The following is a 21,028-nucleotide window of genomic DNA, read 5'->3' as shown; positions in this document are numbered from 1 at the left end:
GCAAGCCAGTAAAGAACATCCCTCCATGGCTTCTGCATCATCTCCTGCTCCCTGACCTGCTTGGGTTCCAGTCCTGACTTCTTTCAGTGATGAACAGCAGTGTGGAAAATGTAAGCTGAATAAACCCTTTCCTCCCCAACTTGCTTCTTGGTCATGATGTTTGTGCAGGAATAGAAACCCTGACTAAGACACCCACCCACATGCAATCCTCATGGTCAGCTCTTTGGTGATTAAACAGCCTGCTACCCAGATCAGGAGAATGTGTGATGTCAAAGGTTTCAAGCTGTATGATGAACAGAGCTGAGGTTTTTTAGGGTGATGTTTAAGGCAAAGGCTCCTCCTCCATTCAAAGGCCTTCTGTTTGCAACCACAAGAAGCCCAAAGTGTCAAGGAAATCCTGCCCAGCCACTGATGCTCAGCTGTGGATGGACTGGACGGCAAGACTGCTCTTTGCATGGTAGGGTTGGCCACAGATTTTTGAGTGGACAGACCAATAGAAAAGTGCTCCAGCAGTGTACCTAGAACACAGTGGATACTTTGGATGGAAGTGAATGTTGAAAATAGTATTGGGCCAGCAGTGGCTTGGGGTAAAAGTAAAATCCTAAGGACCTGAGTTCAAGTCCCAGAACCTCCACGTGTAAGTTGTCCTCTGACCTCCACAATGGTGACATGGAAGACACACACACATACACAGAGACAGAGAGGGAGAGGAGGGAGAAGGAGAGTAAATAATTTAAAATGAAAAGTTATGTTGCTCTCCCTGGGCACCAGGCATGGGGGGTGGGGAGGCTGCTACTTCAGCCTGGTTATTGATTTACATTTCTCATTGAGGGTGTTAGAGTTGGAACTTCAAGAATTAATGGGGAGAGTTAATTAAGAATTAATTTGGAGAGTTGGCTCAGTAAAATGTTTGACCCTCAAGGACCAGAATAAGTATCTCAAAAGAAATGCCAGGCAGGCATCAAAGCCTGAGAGTTCTAGCCTCAGAAGATGGAGATGATGCTAGAACAAGCTGCATAATAAGACTAAGCTGTATCTAGGAACTCTGGGTTTGACTGAGAGACAGTGACTTAAAATAACGTGGAAAGACTGGAGAGGTGGCCCGGAGGTTACTGCTCTTCAGGGGACCTGGGTTCACTTTTCAGTACCCACAAATGGCAACTCTCCACGACTTTAACTCCAGTTCCAAAGAATCTGACGCCCTCTGGTCTATACTCATGCGCTTTACATAAGTCCAAGCAGACACACACGCGCACGCACACGCACGCACATGCACACACACGCGCACGCACACGCACACGCGCACACACACAGAGATACATACATACATACATACATATATACATACATACATACATACTTTAAAAATAAGTTATAAGATCAATCAAGGAACATTCTCAACATAAATCTTGGGCCTCCTCATGAGCACATGTGTCCACAAACAGGCATGTATATACATACACATGTTACATAATACATGAAAAGATAGGAAAGAATGAATGGTATTTTGATGACAGCTCACCAGGAAGGAGACAGAGCCTGTGCAAATGGGAAGGGAGGAAAGTGGCATAGATGGTCTGAGGGTACGAATAAAGGGGTACAGTGTGTACTCCAGCGAAAGTGGGGACCTCGTCCATTAGGCAACGATTTCAGCCATAGAAGGTTGTAAGACAGGGGAGACTTTGGGTCAGATAATGCCAAGCATTCCCTCCACCATCATTCTGTCGGTCCTGCTGAGTGTAGCATGATCTCCCTACAGCCAGGTCAGTGCAGGTCTGTTTAACAGGCTGTTCTCCAACAAGGACTTCCACCATACCTTTCCTTCAGGCATAAGAAAATTCCTTTCCACTGGGAGTTGATTCAGTGTCATATCTCTTTTAACACTAAATACATATTCATTTTCTAAAGGAGTCGAAAGAGTCAGCCCCTCCCCCGCTGCTGATCTCTACTCTCTAGCCGCTATCAGTTAGACACTGCCCTGCTGATTTATTTTGCACCCTCAGCCATAACTTTCTCTCATTCCTACTGGGACAGGACAGAGGAGGCCGTGTGGACTGAAGACAGAAGCATTTCTCTTGGAAGTCTGAATGACTCCAACTACTCAGGATACCAAAGATATCCAAGGAGGGAAGAACCCTGGCTTCTCTAACATTCACATTCTCTCCCTTGCTTGTGTACATTTCGGTGGTGCTGCCAAGGTTTGGAAAGTCAGAGAAAAGCGTGGCTTCAGTGCAGATCCCAGTACCCACCCTCACGGGATCTTCTCTGTTTCGTCTTGGGCGACTGAAGTGATTTTTTTCCTTTGGATCAGGTGATGTGAAGAGACAGAGTCAGAGACTAGACAGCAGCTTGTCGCCACATTCCCATATTAGCAAACCTCCACAGCCCCTAAGATTCAGTGTCTTAGTTAGAGTTTTATTTGAAGAGACCATATGACCCCAGCAACTCTTATAAAGGAAAACATTTACTTTGGGGATGGTTTGCAGTTTTCAGAGGTTCAGTCCATTATCATCATGGTGTGAACGCATGGTAGCCTGCAGACAGACACGGTGCTGGAGAAGGAGCTGAGAGTCCTACATCTGATCCTCAGGCAGTAGAAGGGGACTTTGTGCCACACTGGGAATAGCTTGAGTAAAAGAGAGCCCAAAGCCTGGCCCAGTGACACACATCCTCCAACAAGGCCACTCTACTCTAACAAGTCCACACCTCCTAATAATGCCATTCCCTATGGGCCAAGAATTCAAACTCATGAGTCTATGGAGGCCATTTCTAGTCAAACTACCACAGTAGTCTAGGATGGGTTAAAGCACACAGGAGGGTGGTGTAGTTACATGGTCCTGAAGCTCTGCGGGTCTTAGTACCCTGGAACTAAAGTTTGGCAGATTCTAAGTGGAGACTACACTCAGTTTTACTGAGATTTCCGTTGTCTTTTCTGTCATGGACTCTCTTTTCCTTTGTGACCTCAAGACCATCACTGACACCTCATACCAGGAGAGATTATCACAGTAGGCATGCCTCTTCTGTGGTTAAGGAAGCTGTCATGTGCCACTCGGGGGATGTAGGTGGAATGGTAAGTTCATCCTTAACAAATGAGGTAGGCTCTGGCACACTTGGGAGAACTGACTTGGGCTTATGGTTTTGTGTTGCTGGCTTGTGTTGGCAGTGTCAGGGTCACAGTTTGTGTTGCCGTTGCTCTGCCAGCTAGCTCTAGCTTGGTTGTTCTAGAAACTACCCTTATTAGGTCTTAGGAATTTTTTTAGTTTGCAAGCTAATTGCAACCTAATTCCTAGATTGCAACTGGTCACATAGTTCAATGAAATGGGGCCACCAGGCAATGCCTGAATGGTGCAGCCGTGTCAAAATACCGTGATTTCCAACATGACTCTTCTAGGCTTCTTACTCACCTTTAACACAGTCTGGGGACAGTTTGCAAACATGCTTGCCTGGGCTGATGCTGTACACTCCGAGGAACACTGTGCAAAAGTCTACAGTGCAGCAAGTTTCAATGCATACGTTTAAGGTGAAGCAAATAGTAAAGGTAGAATCTGGGTTGGAAACTTGAGGTCACAGCAGTCGGTGGAAGAAGGGTTTAGATAACTAAGACAACTACTTATATAATGCAAATTCTATGGAAATTGTAGCTAGATTATATTTTTAGGCGATAATGGTAAGGAAAAATTTTTACATGTTTACCATAGATGAAATTCTTCTAACTATTTTGGTTCACATAGCTGAATCTTCAGATGCAGAGTGGAAGGATGTGGAGAACTGGACTTAACAGGGCAGCCTAGAACAAACCAGGTCATGTTACAGATGTGTTTTAAAGGCTGAAGGAGGAACACTTCTGCAATTGGTCAGAATGGTACGCCTTCTCTCCCTGTCCCCCTTAGCAGTATGCTATACTTTCGGTGGGGGGCAGCATACTGAGCTAAACGACTCTAGCTCCAAATCTCCTGGCAGTTGGGATTGGCTGATGCTGCCCTTAATGGTACGAGTTACCATTGAATGGATATGGTCTTAAAATGTAAGAAGAGAGTAGAGGGCAAAGAGAGGCTTATTCTTAGCTACCACCATGTCACCCTTCGCAGCCACCTTCAACAGCCTTGCTTCACAGAACAAGAGGGAACCATTATCATGGTGAAGAAACACATGACGGAGTAGAGCCGTGGACTATCCAGGACCTAGCTGTTCCTCCCAACTGCTCCTGGCCTAGGAAGCAAAAGCAATGGTTGCCTTGGGGTTCTACTGTATGAGGCTTTTTCTTTCAGCTGAGTACAGTCCTTAAACACCTAGGCGATGTTCCATTTGAATCATTAATTTAGAAGGCGTGTGTCATTTTGAACTAGATTCCTGGAGTGACTGCCCCTTAGAAGAACCAAACTGATCCAAAACTGGTCCAGAAGTGAGGGCTCATTTTGCCAAAGTGAGGTTTTCCTTGGTTCGAGGGTCTCTTTCTTTGCTGGAAGGTGATCTGACCTCCAGGCACTACCTATGATATGATAAGCATGAAGCAGCTCAACTGGTTCCGTTCGTTTTCCTTGGTCTTTGCTCTAAAAGAAGGTTTCTCGCTAAGTCGATTTCGCTCCCTGGTAAGTTCCTTTACACGCCACTTCCTAATCGAAGAGGGCCCGCATCAGGGGCAGAGAAACAGAGGCGGTCCTTTCCCAGCCCTCTCCTGGGGCTCCTTAGCTCTTTACTGCACCGCTGGGCTGGCTTAGCAAAAGCAATTTGATGTCCAGAATTTCTTGGCAGCCTGCCACAGCGCTGTCTGCCCTCGGAAAGTGTAGTCTGGGCGTGTGGCTGAGCAACCTTGCTTTGTTCTGCCTGGCTCCAGCTTTGTTCTCCCTGCCTGTGTGTTCAGTGCTCACAGTGGGGCTTGCTCTGTGCCAGCCATGAAAGTCAACATGACTTTGGAAACTGAACTATACTTTCCTAAATTCTAGTCCTTGGGTGAGACTCCCAAACCCTTAGCTTTGTGGGAGACCTCAGAGGGGAACTTTTGGAACTGGATTCCCAAAGCCTAAATTTAAAATTGTACATTGCAGTGTGGCAGCTCATAACTAAACCAAATGAGGAATAAAATCAGTAAAATTATCAGGCTGTTCTAATTAAAGTGCTAGGAGTTAGAAGAGGTGACGTTTGAGATTAGCCCCAGCCTTCTCTCAAGGGGATGTTCAGAACTGGCCAAGATCCTCAGAGATTCCAAAGAACACAAACACGCGCACACATACACACACACACACATACACATCATACACAGAAGGGTTTTGAGTGAGCACAGAAGATGCCTGGCCTTTCAAGTAAACAAGATGTAGATAGACCGAGGCCAGCCACTAGGGTCTCTCCATAAAAGCATCCAGAGCATCTCCATTTTGTTTTCATTTTTATGTTTTAATTAACAAATGAAGTTGTATGTATGGACTATAAATATTAAGATGTTATAAAGTACTCATCTGCTATGATTCATTCCCAAATAATGAGGATCATTTGTGAGCTCCTTGTATTTTGTTTGTTTTTGTATTTTCTTTGAGTTACTACTTTAACTTGCTTTAGAAACATCACTAGAAGCAAGATTGCTAGGACACATTGTGTGTGTGTGTGTGCATGTATGTATGTGTGCATATACATATGTGTGTAACTGTGCATGATGTGTACGTGTGTGTGTGTGTGTATGTGTGCTTGTGTGGCTATGTATGGTGTCTATATATGTTTTCTTTGTGTGTCTGTTTTTTGTGTCTCTGTATATGTGTGTATGGTTGTGCAGCTGTGTATAGTGTGTATATGTGTGTATGTACATGCATGTGTATGTGCTATATATTATTTGTGTATATGTGTGTGTGCTTGTGTGGCTATGTATGGTGTCTGTGTGTATATATGTGTGTATGTTTGTGTGGATATTTATGGTGCCTGTATGTGTGTGTGCGTGTGTGGCTGTGTATAATGTATGTATGTATATATGTGTGTGTCTCTGTATGTGGTGTCTACTTGTGTGCTCACTCATAAACATTCTTGTGAGGGACAGAGGTCCACTTTGTCCTTCTCTATTACTCTGTACCTTACTTTTTGAGAACCTGGAGCTTGCCAGTTGGCTTGTGTGACAAGCCAGTGAGTCCCCAGGATCTGCCTGCCTTTGATTCCCTAGCACTGGAATGACAAATGCATGCAGCTGCCCCCAGCAGGTACATGGGTGCTGAGGATCTAGGCTCAGGTCATGATTATGCAGCCAACACTTCCCACCCTGAGCCATCTCCTCCAAGTCATTAGTTCTAATTCGTCCTCCTCTCTGCTTTCCAGAGTGGTTGTCACCCACCAATTTAGATGACAACAGTGTAAACAGGTTCCCTTTGCTCTCCATCGTCACAACGCTCACTATCATTACTGTTTGCACTAGTCTTAAAGGCCTTTGAAAGCTTATAGTTTTGCCCAACCCAAATAGATTTAAGCCATTACCATGGCTCGCTGACATTTCCTTGAAAATAGTTTTATTAATAACTTGAGATGTTACACTTTGATCATATTCATCCATTCCTTCTTCTTAACTCTTCCGGGATCCACCCCATCTCTCTTCCCTCCTCACAACTTCATGTCCTTTTGTGTAAATAATGGATCCACTCCAATATGTGCTGTTCACACTATTTCTGTGTATGAGGCCATTTCCAGGAGTATAGTCGACCTACTGAGAGCCACTTAAAGAAAACTGTCTCTACCTCCCCAGAAGCCATCCATCCAGAGCTTCTCAGATAGGGGTGGGGAGCCACAAACTTCTTCTTATTCTAGAATGTTGATTGGCTTAATCCTGTAGAGGTCATGTGCAGGCAGCCACAGATGCTGGGAGCTCATGAACACAATAGTCCCACCAGGTCCTGAAGACGCTATTTTGAGTCGCTACTCCCTCACCTTTGGCTCTTACTGTCTCCCTTCACTTCCATGGTGGCCCTAGAGCCTTGTGGGTGGAAATGTGATGTTTGTATCCCATTAGTGCCTCAGCACTCCACTAATGCTTATTCTGGGCACTTTGGCCAGTTGTAAGTCTCTGCATTAACTACAGTGTGCCACTTAAAGGAACCTCCCCCAATGAGCTCTGAGAGCCACACTTATCTACAGATAGAGAATTGTGAATTTGGAGCTCAGTTTGATATTATATCTCTCTTGTAAAATAACAGTAACAGATTCACCCCTGGGCCCTGTGAGCTTCCCAGCTGTGGGTACTTGGCTAGATTTGCAGTACCAAACATTTATTTCCTCCTGTGGAATGGTCCTTGAATCCAATCAAAAACGTTATCCCCATAATTTTCATGCCTAGCATTTTCTGTTTCAAAGTAATGAGCTTGCTGAGCAAAATAAATGACCATCTTCCGGACTGTCTTTATGTGTTTTCGGGATGTTGTGATAAAATTCTCTGGCTCAGGCAACTTAAAGTAGACAGGGCAACCCACAGCTTAAGTCTTGATTTATCATGTTCTGGAATGCCAGGCAGCTGGTCACATTGTATCAGAGGTCAGAAGAGAGCCAGAATACATACATACATGTTAGCGCTCAGCTCCAGGACACATACATACATGTTAGCGCTCAGCTCCAATCCCCTGTCTGACACACAGTCTAGGATCCTCCTGCCCAGCAAATGCACTTTTTCTTCATGTGTTATAATTTTTTGTTTGAATTTTTTCTAGCATCTGTGTATGGACGCAGACCTCCTCTAGTCTCTTAATGTCTCATTACAGTGGCTCCTGTTGACTGTCAACTTGATTAGATTGAAATATGACTAGGGGATTAATAATCAACACTTCTGGACCTGCTTCTGAGGCCATTTGTGTAGACAGCTGACGTTGAACAGAGGCTAAGGGAGGGATGACCCAGCCTGGATATGGCTGCTGGGAGTCCAGAGGATAAGAAGAGGTAAGAGGTAGCCAGATTGTGCGTGCAGGCTTCATTCTCCATGAAGGAATGTATCTATTGCTGCTTCCACCACCCATTCTTCAGTCATTCTGCAGTCTACAGGCAGGTTCTGGGCTCTAGCTTGGACTGGACTTCTATCATCATTCAGTCTCACATGGAAGTTTCCAGTAGGTTGAGTGACAGCTGTCAAGAGCTTCCAAGAGCAGATGCCCGTTGTTGGACTATTAGATCTCTAATTGTGTAAATCAGGCTCATAAACCTCCACATTTAATTCTCTATGTAGTACACACAGACACATACACATGCATACATATACATATACATATATATACATATATATATACATATATATATATATATATATATATATATATATATAAATTCTCTTCCTTTAGGAGCCCTAATTAGTATGCTAATACTTCTCAGAACACTATCAATATACATAAGCAGATATATCTTAAAGAAAAGAAATCTTAGCTCTGGCAGAAAATCAATTTTACTACTAAAAGAATGGAAGTTATCCTTGAAGACTAAGTAAAATTGGGTCATATAAAGATGTTTAACAAAAAAAAAATTAAAAAAAAAAGATGTTTAACATATTGTGACAAAGCACCAAAGACAAAGAGTGAAAGGAAGAGAGAGAGAGAGAGAGAGAGAGAGAAGAAAAGACAGGAAAGGAAAGGAAAGGAAAGGAAAGGAAGAGAAGAGAAGAGAAGAGAAGAGAAGAGAAGAGAAGAGAAGAGAAGAGAAGAGAAGAGAAGAGAAGAGAAAACTAAACTTGGGTAGAAAAAGGTTTGTTTGATCTTACATTTCCAGGTCACAATATATCACTGAAAGAAAGCAGGGCAGGAACTCAAGGCATGAGCCTGATAACAAAATCATGGAGGAGCAGTTTACTGACTCATTTTCTAGCAGGCTCCCTCTCTCATGCTTAGCTAGCTTTTTCTGTACAGCCCAGAACGACCTACCCTGGTGTGGTACTATGCTGTATGGGATAGATGGTACCACATCAACCAACACCCACAGCAATGCCCTACAGGCATGCCATGGGCCAGTCTGACAAAGGAAATTCCTTTACCGAGGTTCCTAAGCTGTGTCCGGTTAACAATAAGGACTAACCCGTCATGGTGCCCAATGCATCACAGAAACCACGCTCAGGACGTTGATGCTGCAGTTTCCCCCTCTATCCTTCCACTGAGAAGAGATGAAAATTCTCTGAATAACAAAATTGGGAAGCAGGTACATGGTTAGCTTCGCTTGCCCAAAACACTCAGGAAGTTCCACACTGAGAAAATATGGGTTCCTCTGAGTTCTCCATCTTAACGGGTGTCAGCATTCTGACATTCCTTTGTTCTATCCTGTCGTTTTGGTTCGTTTCCACCTTTTATCAATTTTCAGGCCTTCAGGAAGGGCCCTTTCACATATTCAACGAAGAACCTTCACTCTGACTCAGCCACAGACGCTTCCAATTTATTTTGGAATAACCGCTTCCTTAAAAATGATTTCTTTGGATCCGCAGCAGAGTTCAATGTTCGAGTGAAGAAAATCTTTCCTAGTTCCTGTTGTGACTTGGATCCAGTTTTTGACAGAGAGGTAGAAGTAGGGACCCCAGTTTCTGTCACATTTAAAGAATGGCAGTGAAGCCATTTCTACCCCAGCCTCACCATGACCACCGTGAAATTCCACCACGAAGCTGTCCTCAGCTGGTCATGAGAAGTTAACCTGCACTCCAGCATCAACTTTAAGTGCATGTCCACAAATACTTTTATGTTTATAGCAGTACCTATGTGTATATAAGCACACAGACACACACAGACACACAAGTCCACCAAGAATTGGGTAGTGTGGTGGTCCTAAGATCCCAAACATGGATGTCTTTCATATTCATTTTACACTTCAATGTCTCTTGATTAATTCTTCATCCAAGTATACTTTTCACAAGTATATAATGCCACTATAGGAAGAAAATTAATATATTTCAAGTACACCTCTTAAACCAAATTCAGTACTAGACACTGACCCTATGTGAACTTATGCGAAAGCTCTGAGGGTCATGAATCACTGGTGTCATTTTAAGGCAAGGACCTTGAGGTCAAAGGCCACCACTGGAGATCTCAAAACTGGGTGTGCTAATATTTCAAAACCACAGTTCTTCACATCTCACATGGTGCTAAGGAAGACTGCGCTCAGTGTGAATGCAGTAATAATACTGATGTAAAGTTCTGGGTGTGGTTTCAGCCTGGAGAGAAGAAACCTCCAGAGAAAAGGTTTCGTGTTGCAGATGGAGACATCTGGATCCTTTAGTGGGGTGCTATGTGGTTGTAAGGGGAAAGGGACCTTAGAGAAGAAGCAGACGGGTTTGAGTTCCCACGCTTCCAGTTACAAGTTGTGTTTCTTTGAGCAGCATATGAGATCACCTTGAATGTCTACTTTCCATGTACAACAGTGATAATACTAATTATATATATATACATATATATATATATACATACAAAAATCATACACACATATAAATACACACACATGCACTCACATACACCTGTGCATGTGTGTGTGGGTGCATGCGTGTGTGTGTGTGTGTGTGTGTGTGTGTGTGTGTGTGTGTGTGTTTGTCTCAGAACATATATGGTACTTCCCAGCTTAGGTCTCCCCAGTGGATATTCCTTTAATGTTTGTTTCTTCCTCCCATCTCTGCAACTCCATAGAGTTCACAGACTCTCTTTACACAGTTTCAGATTTGTATAGATTTGTATTGAGCACTGCCCCTGCCCACCTAGTGTTCAACATCTCAGTGGCAGAGTGATGGAGCTGTATCTAGAGTCTATGATTCCTTCAAAACTCAGAATAGTGAAATAAGAATACAATACGGTGCAATTACTGTCTGTGTTTCATTTTTTCCTTCCTTGTAATTGAAACCATTTTCTAAGTTTTATTTAGCACAAAATTAATTTCACATTTTCATCAAGGAGCCTGGTCCCAGAGTGATTCAGACTTTCCAATACAGAAATTCATAGCATTCATTATTGGTATTTTTCAAAGAGTTTATGCCAGAAAGACCCATTCTAGTCTTTCTGTACAGTAATATTTTATGAGATCTATGTTTACAAAAAAAAAGCAACAACAACTAAAAACTACTTTCTTGGACCCAACTTTCTATTTCCCCAAATCAAAACACAGAGCAGGCTGATAAGGATCAAAGGTAAAGGCGCCTGCTACCAAGTCTAATGACCCAAGTTTGATCCTGAAGACCCAATAGTAGAAGTAGAGGATCAACTCTCAAAGCTGACCTCTGACCTACACACACAAACACACACACACACACACACCATAAAGTGTACCCTCTCCCATCCCAAGTAAATGTACTTGAACAAACTACTTCTCTCTTGACGTGCGCGCGTGTGTGTACACACACACACACACACACACACACACAGGAACACACACACATACACACACACATATACACAAACATACACACACACACACATACACACCATAAAGTGTACCCTCTCCCATCCCAAGTAGATGTACTTGAATAAACTTGTTCTCTCTTGACCTGAGCTCAGAACTGACAGGGCTTACTCATAAAGGAGAAATGCACATTAAACCAAATGTGGGGGTAGACTTTGGCAGAAGACATCAGAAGACTAGCATCTGATGTCTCAGCTTTGCACGGGTCACATGGGCCTGCTGGGACAAGCATAGACGTGGGCAGTGCTACACGGCATAGGCTGAGGGGCTCCTGAACTTTGCTTTATCCCAGCAGAGAAAAGAGGAAGATCTGTTTTAAATCATCTAACCCAAGCAATTTAGGGAGAGGTCCAGAGTTTGAGTCTCCAGGCTATCACCTTAGGGTCAAACTTGAGTTCCCCTGGGGCAGGTGAGCATGGGCATGGCCACAGGTCCAGCGGTGCACCTACCAGGAAGTACCAGGAACTTCTCAGCACTGTGACTGTGGTTCCCACCAGACCTCACCATGGGAGCCTTCTTTTTGAGTTTAAAATTTTTTAAAAAAATGTTTTTAGTTAGCAATCAAAATAATATGCTTCATTATGACACTTTTAAATGCATACGTCATTGCACCTTGCTCATGTCCATCTGCCCATTGCACTCTCACAAAATGCTCCACTGTTTGCCTTTATGATAATCTCAGACATAGGTCTAGCTGGGCACGGTGGCTCACACTTCTGATAATCCCTGTACTGGAGAGGTTGAGGAAGGAAGGATGCACTCTGTCGGAGGGCAGCCTGAGACACTTGCTGAGTTACAAAAAATCCTTGGGTGATAGTGTACGTCTGTGCCCTAAAACAAACAAGGAAAAATAAATATAGATTCCACATATGAGAAAAAACATGCACTACTTATCTGCTAAGTAAGTCTGGCTTATTATTCTGTCTACTTTCCTACAAAGGGTATGATTTCTTTTATATGGTTTCTGGTAGTTTAAAGAGAATGTCTCCCATAGGCTTATATGTTTAAATATTTGGTCTCAGCTGGTGGAACTGCTTAGGGATGTGGAGGTTTGTCACTGGGATATACTTTGAGGTTTCAAAAAACTTGTGTGCTGAGAGCCCCACACTCTATCCCGCAGAGGTGGGGCAAAGAAGACATGTACGCCAAGGCAGGGTTTGAGCAGCTTCCCGCTGCAGCTTCCTTTATTCTCTCTACAGCTCTCCTCAGCTCTATTCCGTTTATTATGGGGGATTGCCCAATTTATCCCCCTCCATCCTCTGTACTCGGCTCTCATCACTCTTCATCATCCAATCAGCATTAAGCACGCTCTGTACACGAGCCATGCACTCAGACAGCGCGTTGATAGGCCAGTGACTCAATATCATGCTGTATGACGCTATGCGTCAGGTGGGCAGCACATGATCACTCAGGTGCGCAGCGTGTGATCATTCAGGTGCGCAGCACATAATCATTCAGGTGCGCATAATCAGGTTTTGGGTAAACAAGCAGGGAATCATGGGGCTTGGCAGTGAGCCAGGGCACTGTCTTGGCTGCTGCTTCCCACACTTGTGCCATTCCAATTCAGTTTCTCTCTCCCTCTCTCCCCCTCCCCTTCCCCTCCTCTCCTCTCCCCGCCCCTCATCTCCCCTCCTCTCCCCTCCCCCTTCTCTCTCTCTCATATCAAGATGTAAACTCTCAGCTGTTCCTGCCTTTGCTCTGTCATCATGGATCCTAACTCTCTGAAACCATCAGTCCCAATTTACACTCTTTCTTTTGTAAGTTTCTTTGATCATGATATTTTATTGAAGCAAAAGAAAAGCAAGACATAGTTGAATAAAATCCCATCATACACGTGTATTCCATTTCGTTATCCATTCATCTGTTGGTAGGCATCCATATCTTGTTAATATTGAATAGTGCACTAATGAACAGGGATGTGCAGTATCCACTTGGTATGCAGATTTAAATTCCTTTTGGTACACACAGGTGTGCTGTTGCTGGATCATGTTGTAGTCTATTTTCATTTGCTTTAAGGAACTTCCATCCTGGTTTCCATGGTGATTATACCATGTTGCATCCCCAGAAGCAGAGAAAACGTGTTCCTCCTTCCCTATATCCTCATTGCTGCCTGTTGCTTGTTTCCTTGCAGGTCTAATTTCCATTTCCCTGGTGACAAAGGATGCTAAGCATTTCTTTGAATACTTACTGGCTATTTGTATTTCTTCTTTTGAGAACTGTCTGTTCAACTGATTTGCCTGCCTGTTGATTGGATGATTTATTTAAAGTGTTTACTTTTTACAGTTCTTTATATATATATCCTGGTATTAATCCTCTCTCAGATGATAGTTGGAAAAAGTTTTCTCTCATTCTATAGATTTTCTTTTCGTCCCGTTGATGGCTTCTTTGCTGTCTGTAAGCCTTTTTTAATTTCACACAAATTAATTTCATGTCAGTTCATAATCCCTGTGCTACAGGAATCTGACCTACAGATTCTTTGTTTGCCTTTCTCAAATCCTGTCTCAAACCATCATCGTCCTGGGCTTTCTCCGGGTACTGGCGAGCCCTTCAGCCCCTGCAGGATGCAGGCTGGCCACTTCTCCCTAGCACTTGGAAGAGTAGCCATCTACTCTCTCAATCAAAACCCCTACTTTCATGGCCTTCTTTTGTATTGATTGATGACAATGTCCATAATATAAAATTCACCACTTTAATCAGGAGTTGAACTATGCATATAGTGCTGTAAAACTAAATCTGTCTAATTTCCTAACACCTTTATCAGCTTTTGCCTTGTAAGTAATCTCTCTGCATTCCCTTTTGCCCCAGCTGGAGTAGGCCACCAATCTGCTTCTGTATCCATGGGTCTGCCAATGCTAGACAAGGTCCTTCAGGAAACACTTTTGTCTTTCACCAGTATCTTAGAAATGATGGTCAAAAGATGACCCAAGTCATTTCAAAATATAAACATTCTTCGAGCCAAATATAAAATCACCTCACATCAGAGTCCGTTGTTTTATAATCTTACCCCTAATCCCCTCTGTTGCACTGCAGTGAACTTGAGTTCTTCCACACGTGATAGCTGTGTGTGTGTGTGTGTGTGTGTGTGTGTCTGTCTGTGTGTGTGTGTATGCTTAGATGTGTGCTATTGCACATATGCATATGTTCTGATTACATGAGGGTAGAGGAATTTCCATAGTCTCCACACTCCAAGGCCTGTTACTGTCAAATGGAAAGAAACAAACAACGCTTGACCCAGGAACAAGAAGCATTTTGACTGCAGCCTGGCACCACAAGAGGAAAAGCAGAGTTTGATTCAGCCAAGTAACTCCCATCCCTGGGTCTCACAGAATTTTGCCCCCTGCATCTAATGTCTGTGCTCACAGCAGTACGTGAAGAAGGCTACCATTCATCTCTCTGTCTCAGACCTCCTGGAAACACTTGGAAGAGCATAATACACATTTGTAAAATTGTATTCAAAGGTCAACTCTCCTAGCTAAGATTCTTAAGGTGTCTGCTTCATTTAAATCAAGTATTGTGTTTGTACACGTGTGCTTTTCTTTAAAGAGAAAATGGGATCTATTGAGATAACAATTCCGTAGAAATTAGAAATATGTGCAGGTGTTCAGTAGGTTAGCTTTGCAAAGATGTGTTATGATAGCCGTGTTTATAGGAACTGGATTTGCAGACAAGGACCACATACAAATTTTACAATTCCCTAGTGCCCTGGTTAGCCCCTTTGCCTTAATTATGACATACTACCTTAGACTGGGAAAATCTTGCTATTCCTCCAGAGGTGGGCTCAGAGGTGAACAATGACTATACCATGAAATATCTCCGTGTTGTCATACTCAATATCAAACAATTGAAGAGACACACAGTTTGAATGCACCACACTAATTTGGCCAACTTCGCTTTGATTGTAATGATGCAGGCTACTTCAGGGCCAATTCTCTACATAAATATAGGAAAGATTTGGAGACAAGCTTAACCCTCGGAGGGGTTTTGTTTCCTTGTTGATTATTGTTGTTTGAGTCGGGGTCCCACAGATAGCTCAGGCTGACCTGGAATTCTAAAACTTTCCTGCTTCAAGCTTCTAACTGATGTGACCACAGGTGCGCACCACCATGCCTGACTGTCAAATTTAGTACTGTTTATAGGACTTCCTGCCTTTAAAATTAAATACCTCAAATCATGTTTCAGGTGCTGTTTACAATTACTGCTTCCTCTCCCCGGCGTTGGAAAACTGCTGAGTCTCTAGTGACAATATAATGAAGGAGGGACGGAAGAGAAAGAAAGGAAGGAGAGCCAACATTTACTGGCTGTCCTATTCTCTGTTGGCTTTTGATTAATTTGATCTCAATTCAAAAGTCTCATAATCACCACATGAAGCAGATACCATTTCCATTTCACAGATGAGAAGAGGGCTTGAGCAATTCCCAAGAGGACACAGAGCTGGAACTTGCAGCCAGGTTGGTCTGCTAAAAATCCGATAACGTTCAGCTAAAGGCTCCAAAAACAAGGGGGGAAGAAGCATGGGGGAGGACCTGGCAGGCTCACTCTTATTGCAAACTTTCTCTCTCTCTTTAGTCCTGTGGTTGGAGAGCCAAGGCTTCTCTGGGTTTGTCTTCACTATACAATAGGAACAGCATTACCTGTCTCTCTTGCCTCTTGTGGGCATCATGACCATCGAATATGGAAACAAACACTGGGAGGAGAGTGCTGAAGTTCAAAAGTAAAGCATCTGTATGTTAAGTTTAGTAATGTACAGGTGTCTCTAGTTAGAAGCAAAAGTCAAACGTGCAACTGGGCGATCACAAGATTGAGAGACGAGGCCACTGAAACGGCTGTCACTTCTCTTCGCTTGCCATTTTACTTCAAATACGGAAAATAGACAGACACGGGGGCAGTCGCAGATGCATAGTTTATCAGTAAACTAGGAATGATGGGCCATGGTGTTTGATTGAGTGTGCATCATAAAAGCTTCAAGCATACAAGTGGTGGGATAATCAGCAGAAATCCGAGCTGTGAGTGTATGTATTGTGGCCATGGACGCAACGTGAAGCTCCTTATGAATGAATGAAGCTTCTCCCAAGTGATAGAGCCTGCACACTTCCACTCCTTAATCACCCTCCAGAAAACAAAGACCATAAAAGCTGCATTTCCCCCTTTGATGGAATTCACTTTTTGGGTTAAACTACTCACTATCACATTAATCATTAATCACACTACTCATTAACCACATTAATTATAGTACATTGTCATCATCGGTCCAAGTTGGAAAGATCTTTATTCTTCCTACATCCATTTGTTCACCCATTAATTCATTCAGTGATAAGGACATGAAAACCCTAAACCCACTTTTCTGCTCAACATGGGCACAGCACCTCCCAGTGTCTGGCAGTTGCCACCCTCTACTGCCATGTCTTCTGCCTCCCACACAGAAGCAACCAGGACCCAGTATCCAAACCATTGTTTCTTTGCTTTAGAGAGTTTGAGCATGTGTACTAAATAGTGTACTGTAGCTTTGTTTTTGTTTTTGTTTTATCTTTGTTTCTAAGATGTTATCAGACTTTATTTCATTGAATGATAGGTGGGACATCTACATCCTGTAGTAACCATAGATCATTGTACTCCATTGTGTGATGTTCTTTATGGGGAGTGTTTGTACCATAAACCCTCCATTTCCCCAAGGATAAACCCTAGGATTATGTCCAGTTCCTTACTGCTAAGCACAATAATATTAAACATTTGTGTTCATGACTCTTACAAAAGAATATGAAAAAAAATCAACTAAAAGAATAAAATTAAATTATTTTCCAGAGTTCTACTACATATGTCACTTTCTTAGTAACAAACTTACTCAGGCTTTCTCATATGCAAAACCTGAATAATGATAATGATGATAATAATAATAATAATAATAATAATAATAATAAAATTTTCAATACACATAACTGTGAAGATTTGAGTGGTCACACCAGAAATATCTATGGCCCCTCCCAGAAAACAGCACTATCAACATTTAAACTTCTTTCCCAGCCAACTTAATGCCAGGTCTAGGCTAGCCTTGTATTCATTTTTCTTTTGTAAAGGAGGAGCCTGTGGCATAGGTAAACGTTGCTCATCCTTGCAGACCTCAGGAGCTCCTGTTCATCATCAAATGTTCTTTCCTGCCTCCTTGATAATTGTTCCCTGATCCTTGGAGCATATGGTCATGGGGATGATGGTAACTCAGATGTCAGGATTTCATTGATAAACCACTGTAAGAAACTGTGATGGGGAGGGCAGACAGCTAATGGATGGAGCAGTACTGAGATCAAAGTCCAAGTTCATAGGAGAGTCCTTGCTGACTTCCACTGCACCTCTAGCAGCTGGTCCTTTGCCCTCCTTGGTTGTCTCCAGCTGTTCACCTCTGAGACCATTGACCTCATCTAACCCCAGAAACCATGCTGGCTGTTTCCTGCCTCAAGGCTGCCAGGCATGTCATGAGTGTCATTCCTTCAGCCCCAACTCTCTTCATGACTACCTCTTTCTCATGACTCAGTTATTTGCCTAAATCCTTCTCTCATCTACCCTAAGCCATACCTATTAGTAACTCCACTGACAAGGGAAGGAACTGGTTTTACAGAGGTTAAGTACCACCCCCAAAGTCCCATACCCAGAAAGGAGTAGAATAGAGCTTCAGGCACAGATATGACTCCAAAGCCACTAGGTCTTGAAAACTATAGGGAGAGGTAGCTAAAAAATTTCAGCTGTGCTGGATAGCCTTTTCTAGTTGCCAGCATAGTTTACTTGGGAATTCCTCATTTTCTATGCTAGATCTTGGAGCTGTTTTTCTTGTGGTCTTGCACAAGGCCCTGGTGGAAAATGTCACCTAATTTCTTTATCTGTTAAACGAAAATTAAGAATAGTTACTTGGCCAAACTCACAGTCTTGTTCCTGTATCTACTGCACACAACAGTATCACTTATCAATGGGAGAGCTTGTTCCCAAGCATCACAGCAGGACTTTAAATGCTAAGTAAATCCCTACATTTTTCTGCTAAAAGCAGCAAAGCTGACCTCTTCCTTAACACATGGATATTTAATCTGTAAATTATTTAACTCACAGCACTTCTTTTTCTCAAGGCTTAAACAGTAAAGTTGCCATTTTTCATTTCCTTTTGTATTTCCCCCAAGTGGTTAGAAAGTACTGCTCTACAGAAATACAGGCCACGTTCGTATTTTCAATAAGTAGATTATGAGAGCAGGTTTCTTGAGCTCACTAGATACAGTCTGTCACTCCAGAGAGGCAAGCCACAAAAGGAAACTGTCGAATAGAAGCAATCTGAAATCTTCCACACAATAAAGACACAGCTGTTCCTCTGTGGTTTATCATTTTAGAAAAGACCAGAGACATCCATATATCTGTCTGCCAACCACAAGCATCATTTCCTTTAAGAAGTCAATAAAGGTTGTGTCCCAAGCAACTAGCCTGTGACTAGAACTTGTTATTACTGCTCAGTGCCTCTCCCAACACTCAACCTGACACTCATTCCTCATCACTAACTCCAAGCTTAGGTACTTAATTATGTTTTGCTTAGTGATTCTAAGAACAAAATTGCTGTGGAAATGAAAGTTTAGTCTGGTCATATTTATATGGCAAGCATTTCAAGGGTGAGAACTATTTTTTCTTGTTTTATACCACATGCTGGCCTCTGATCCCCTTGACATGCCCTCTGAAGATCAACTTTAAGGTCAGTCTAGACACTTCACTAGGCATTTCTGGGAAGACAAACCTGAAAAATTATATATGCAACTTGAATGCATTAGTATCAAACAGATGCTAATTGAATATACAAGTAAGGTGTTAAAGGTGATTGAGTTAATTGGGCAACAGGATCCTTCTGATATCATCTAGTGACCTTTACATAGTTTACAGCAAGGGATGAGCTGCTTTTAACAAAGTTTAATCACTACATTGAAAAAAGATTCTAAGTCCAATTTACATAACAAAGGAAAATGAGAATGTAGTGGACTTGCTCTTGGGTGTAAAAGTTTGTGTTTAAATTGAGACTTTGGCCCTTACTACAGTGCAACACTTTCAAGACTTTTTCCTTGTCTATACATTGAAGATAAAATATCTCCTTCAGAGGGTCATTGTGAGAACTCTGTGTGATAATGTGACAGAAAAAAATGCTTTGCAGACACTAGGCGGTGAAAGGCATTGCTATTGATGTGAACTGGCTCTAATTTCAAATGGCGGATGCTCGGCAGTCTGCTCATTTAAGATACCACTAAGCATATTATGGGATTAGGAGGCTCAAGGCCAATTATCCACAAAAGCATTTTAAAGCTTGGTTCTTCCCCTGTGGATGCCAACAATTTGCTCAAGATGAGTGAAAGATTTAAAAAAAAAAAAAAAAAAAGTTTTGCCTTTTCCTATTCACAACCAAGAGTCAGCCCAGTGGGGACCACAGGAGCAGTAAGTCAGCAGATCCCTCAAACTGAGACCTCTTCCATCATCTTCTGGGCCAGGGTGAAATGACAAGCGTTGGGTTTTATTTTATGTTCACCATTCAGAGAAACTATAGCAAGAGGAAGGAGATTTAAGTGTCCTCCTGATAAAAAGGAATGTAGAACAGGGGGGCGTTCTGTGTAACCTAAGTGAGGAGCTGAGAGACTTTGCCTTAGGCAAACAGATCAGCCTCTACCTGATCTAGCCAGACGTATGGCCATTTCATGTTCTGCTTCTTTTTCTGCAATATTCACAATGCTTCTTACAAAGGTCAGAGGGAAATATTCACTCCACTTTCCGCTGTCCTAACAAAGGGGCTCCTCCTCACATCACATCCTGACCTACCTATCTGCACCAACCAGCAGAAACAAAAGAAAAAGATTTGTTCCCCCCAAACTTCCCTGACAAAAGCTGACTAAAGGCAAAATGGACCAAAACCTGCTCTTTAAATCACTGGCATGACACATCCCCACCCCTACCCAACCCCAGGGTATCAAACCTCCTTGTGTTTGTGTCCCCACTGGGCTGTCCTGGCTCCTGTGCTAACAGGCTGGGGAGCTTGGGTAAGGCCTTTGATTTCTTGCTAGACCCAGTTCCTTCTTGTGAGTAAGCCTGCCTATCTCTCCAGGGTGCCATGTGGTTAAAATGAGATGGTTGGTTGTGGAGTGCCACGCACAGTGCCTAGCATATATCAGGGTCAATAAATACTTGCTTCTGTCTCCTTCTTGGCAGCCTTCTCCCCTTGATTGTGCATTTATCACAGATTCCTGGAACACTGGCACATCAGATGTTCCAAGCATTTGGGGGTAATAAATAAAACCCAGTCCCTTGAGCTAGTCCACCTACCATTGCATCAGCAGCCACTCAGGGAGCTGAGCAGCTGCCAGATACAGAGACAGGTGACCTCCACGTGCACCTCTGCCCTCCTTCCTCTAACAGAAAGGGCAGCTCCGGAGGGACTGGGAATGGCTTTAGTGATCAGATAACAGATCACTTAGGCTCTCCGACCAGCTTAGCTAATCCCCAAGTAGTTCAGCTATCTCTATCACCCACCCCTGTCACCCAGAGAGGATGTTAGTTCACCCCCAGGAGGCCCTAAGAAGCAATTGGGCCAGTTACACTCTAATCTATCTGAGCTATAGCACTGAGCCCTCACCAGGCTGTAGGCTCACATCTTCCACTAATA

This window comes from Mus pahari, chromosome 10, assembly GCF_900095145.1.
Source record: "Mus pahari chromosome 10, PAHARI_EIJ_v1.1, whole genome shotgun sequence".
Classification (NCBI taxonomy): domain Eukaryota; kingdom Metazoa; phylum Chordata; class Mammalia; order Rodentia; family Muridae; genus Mus; species Mus pahari.
Note: the sequence above shows the minus strand (reverse complement) of the source record.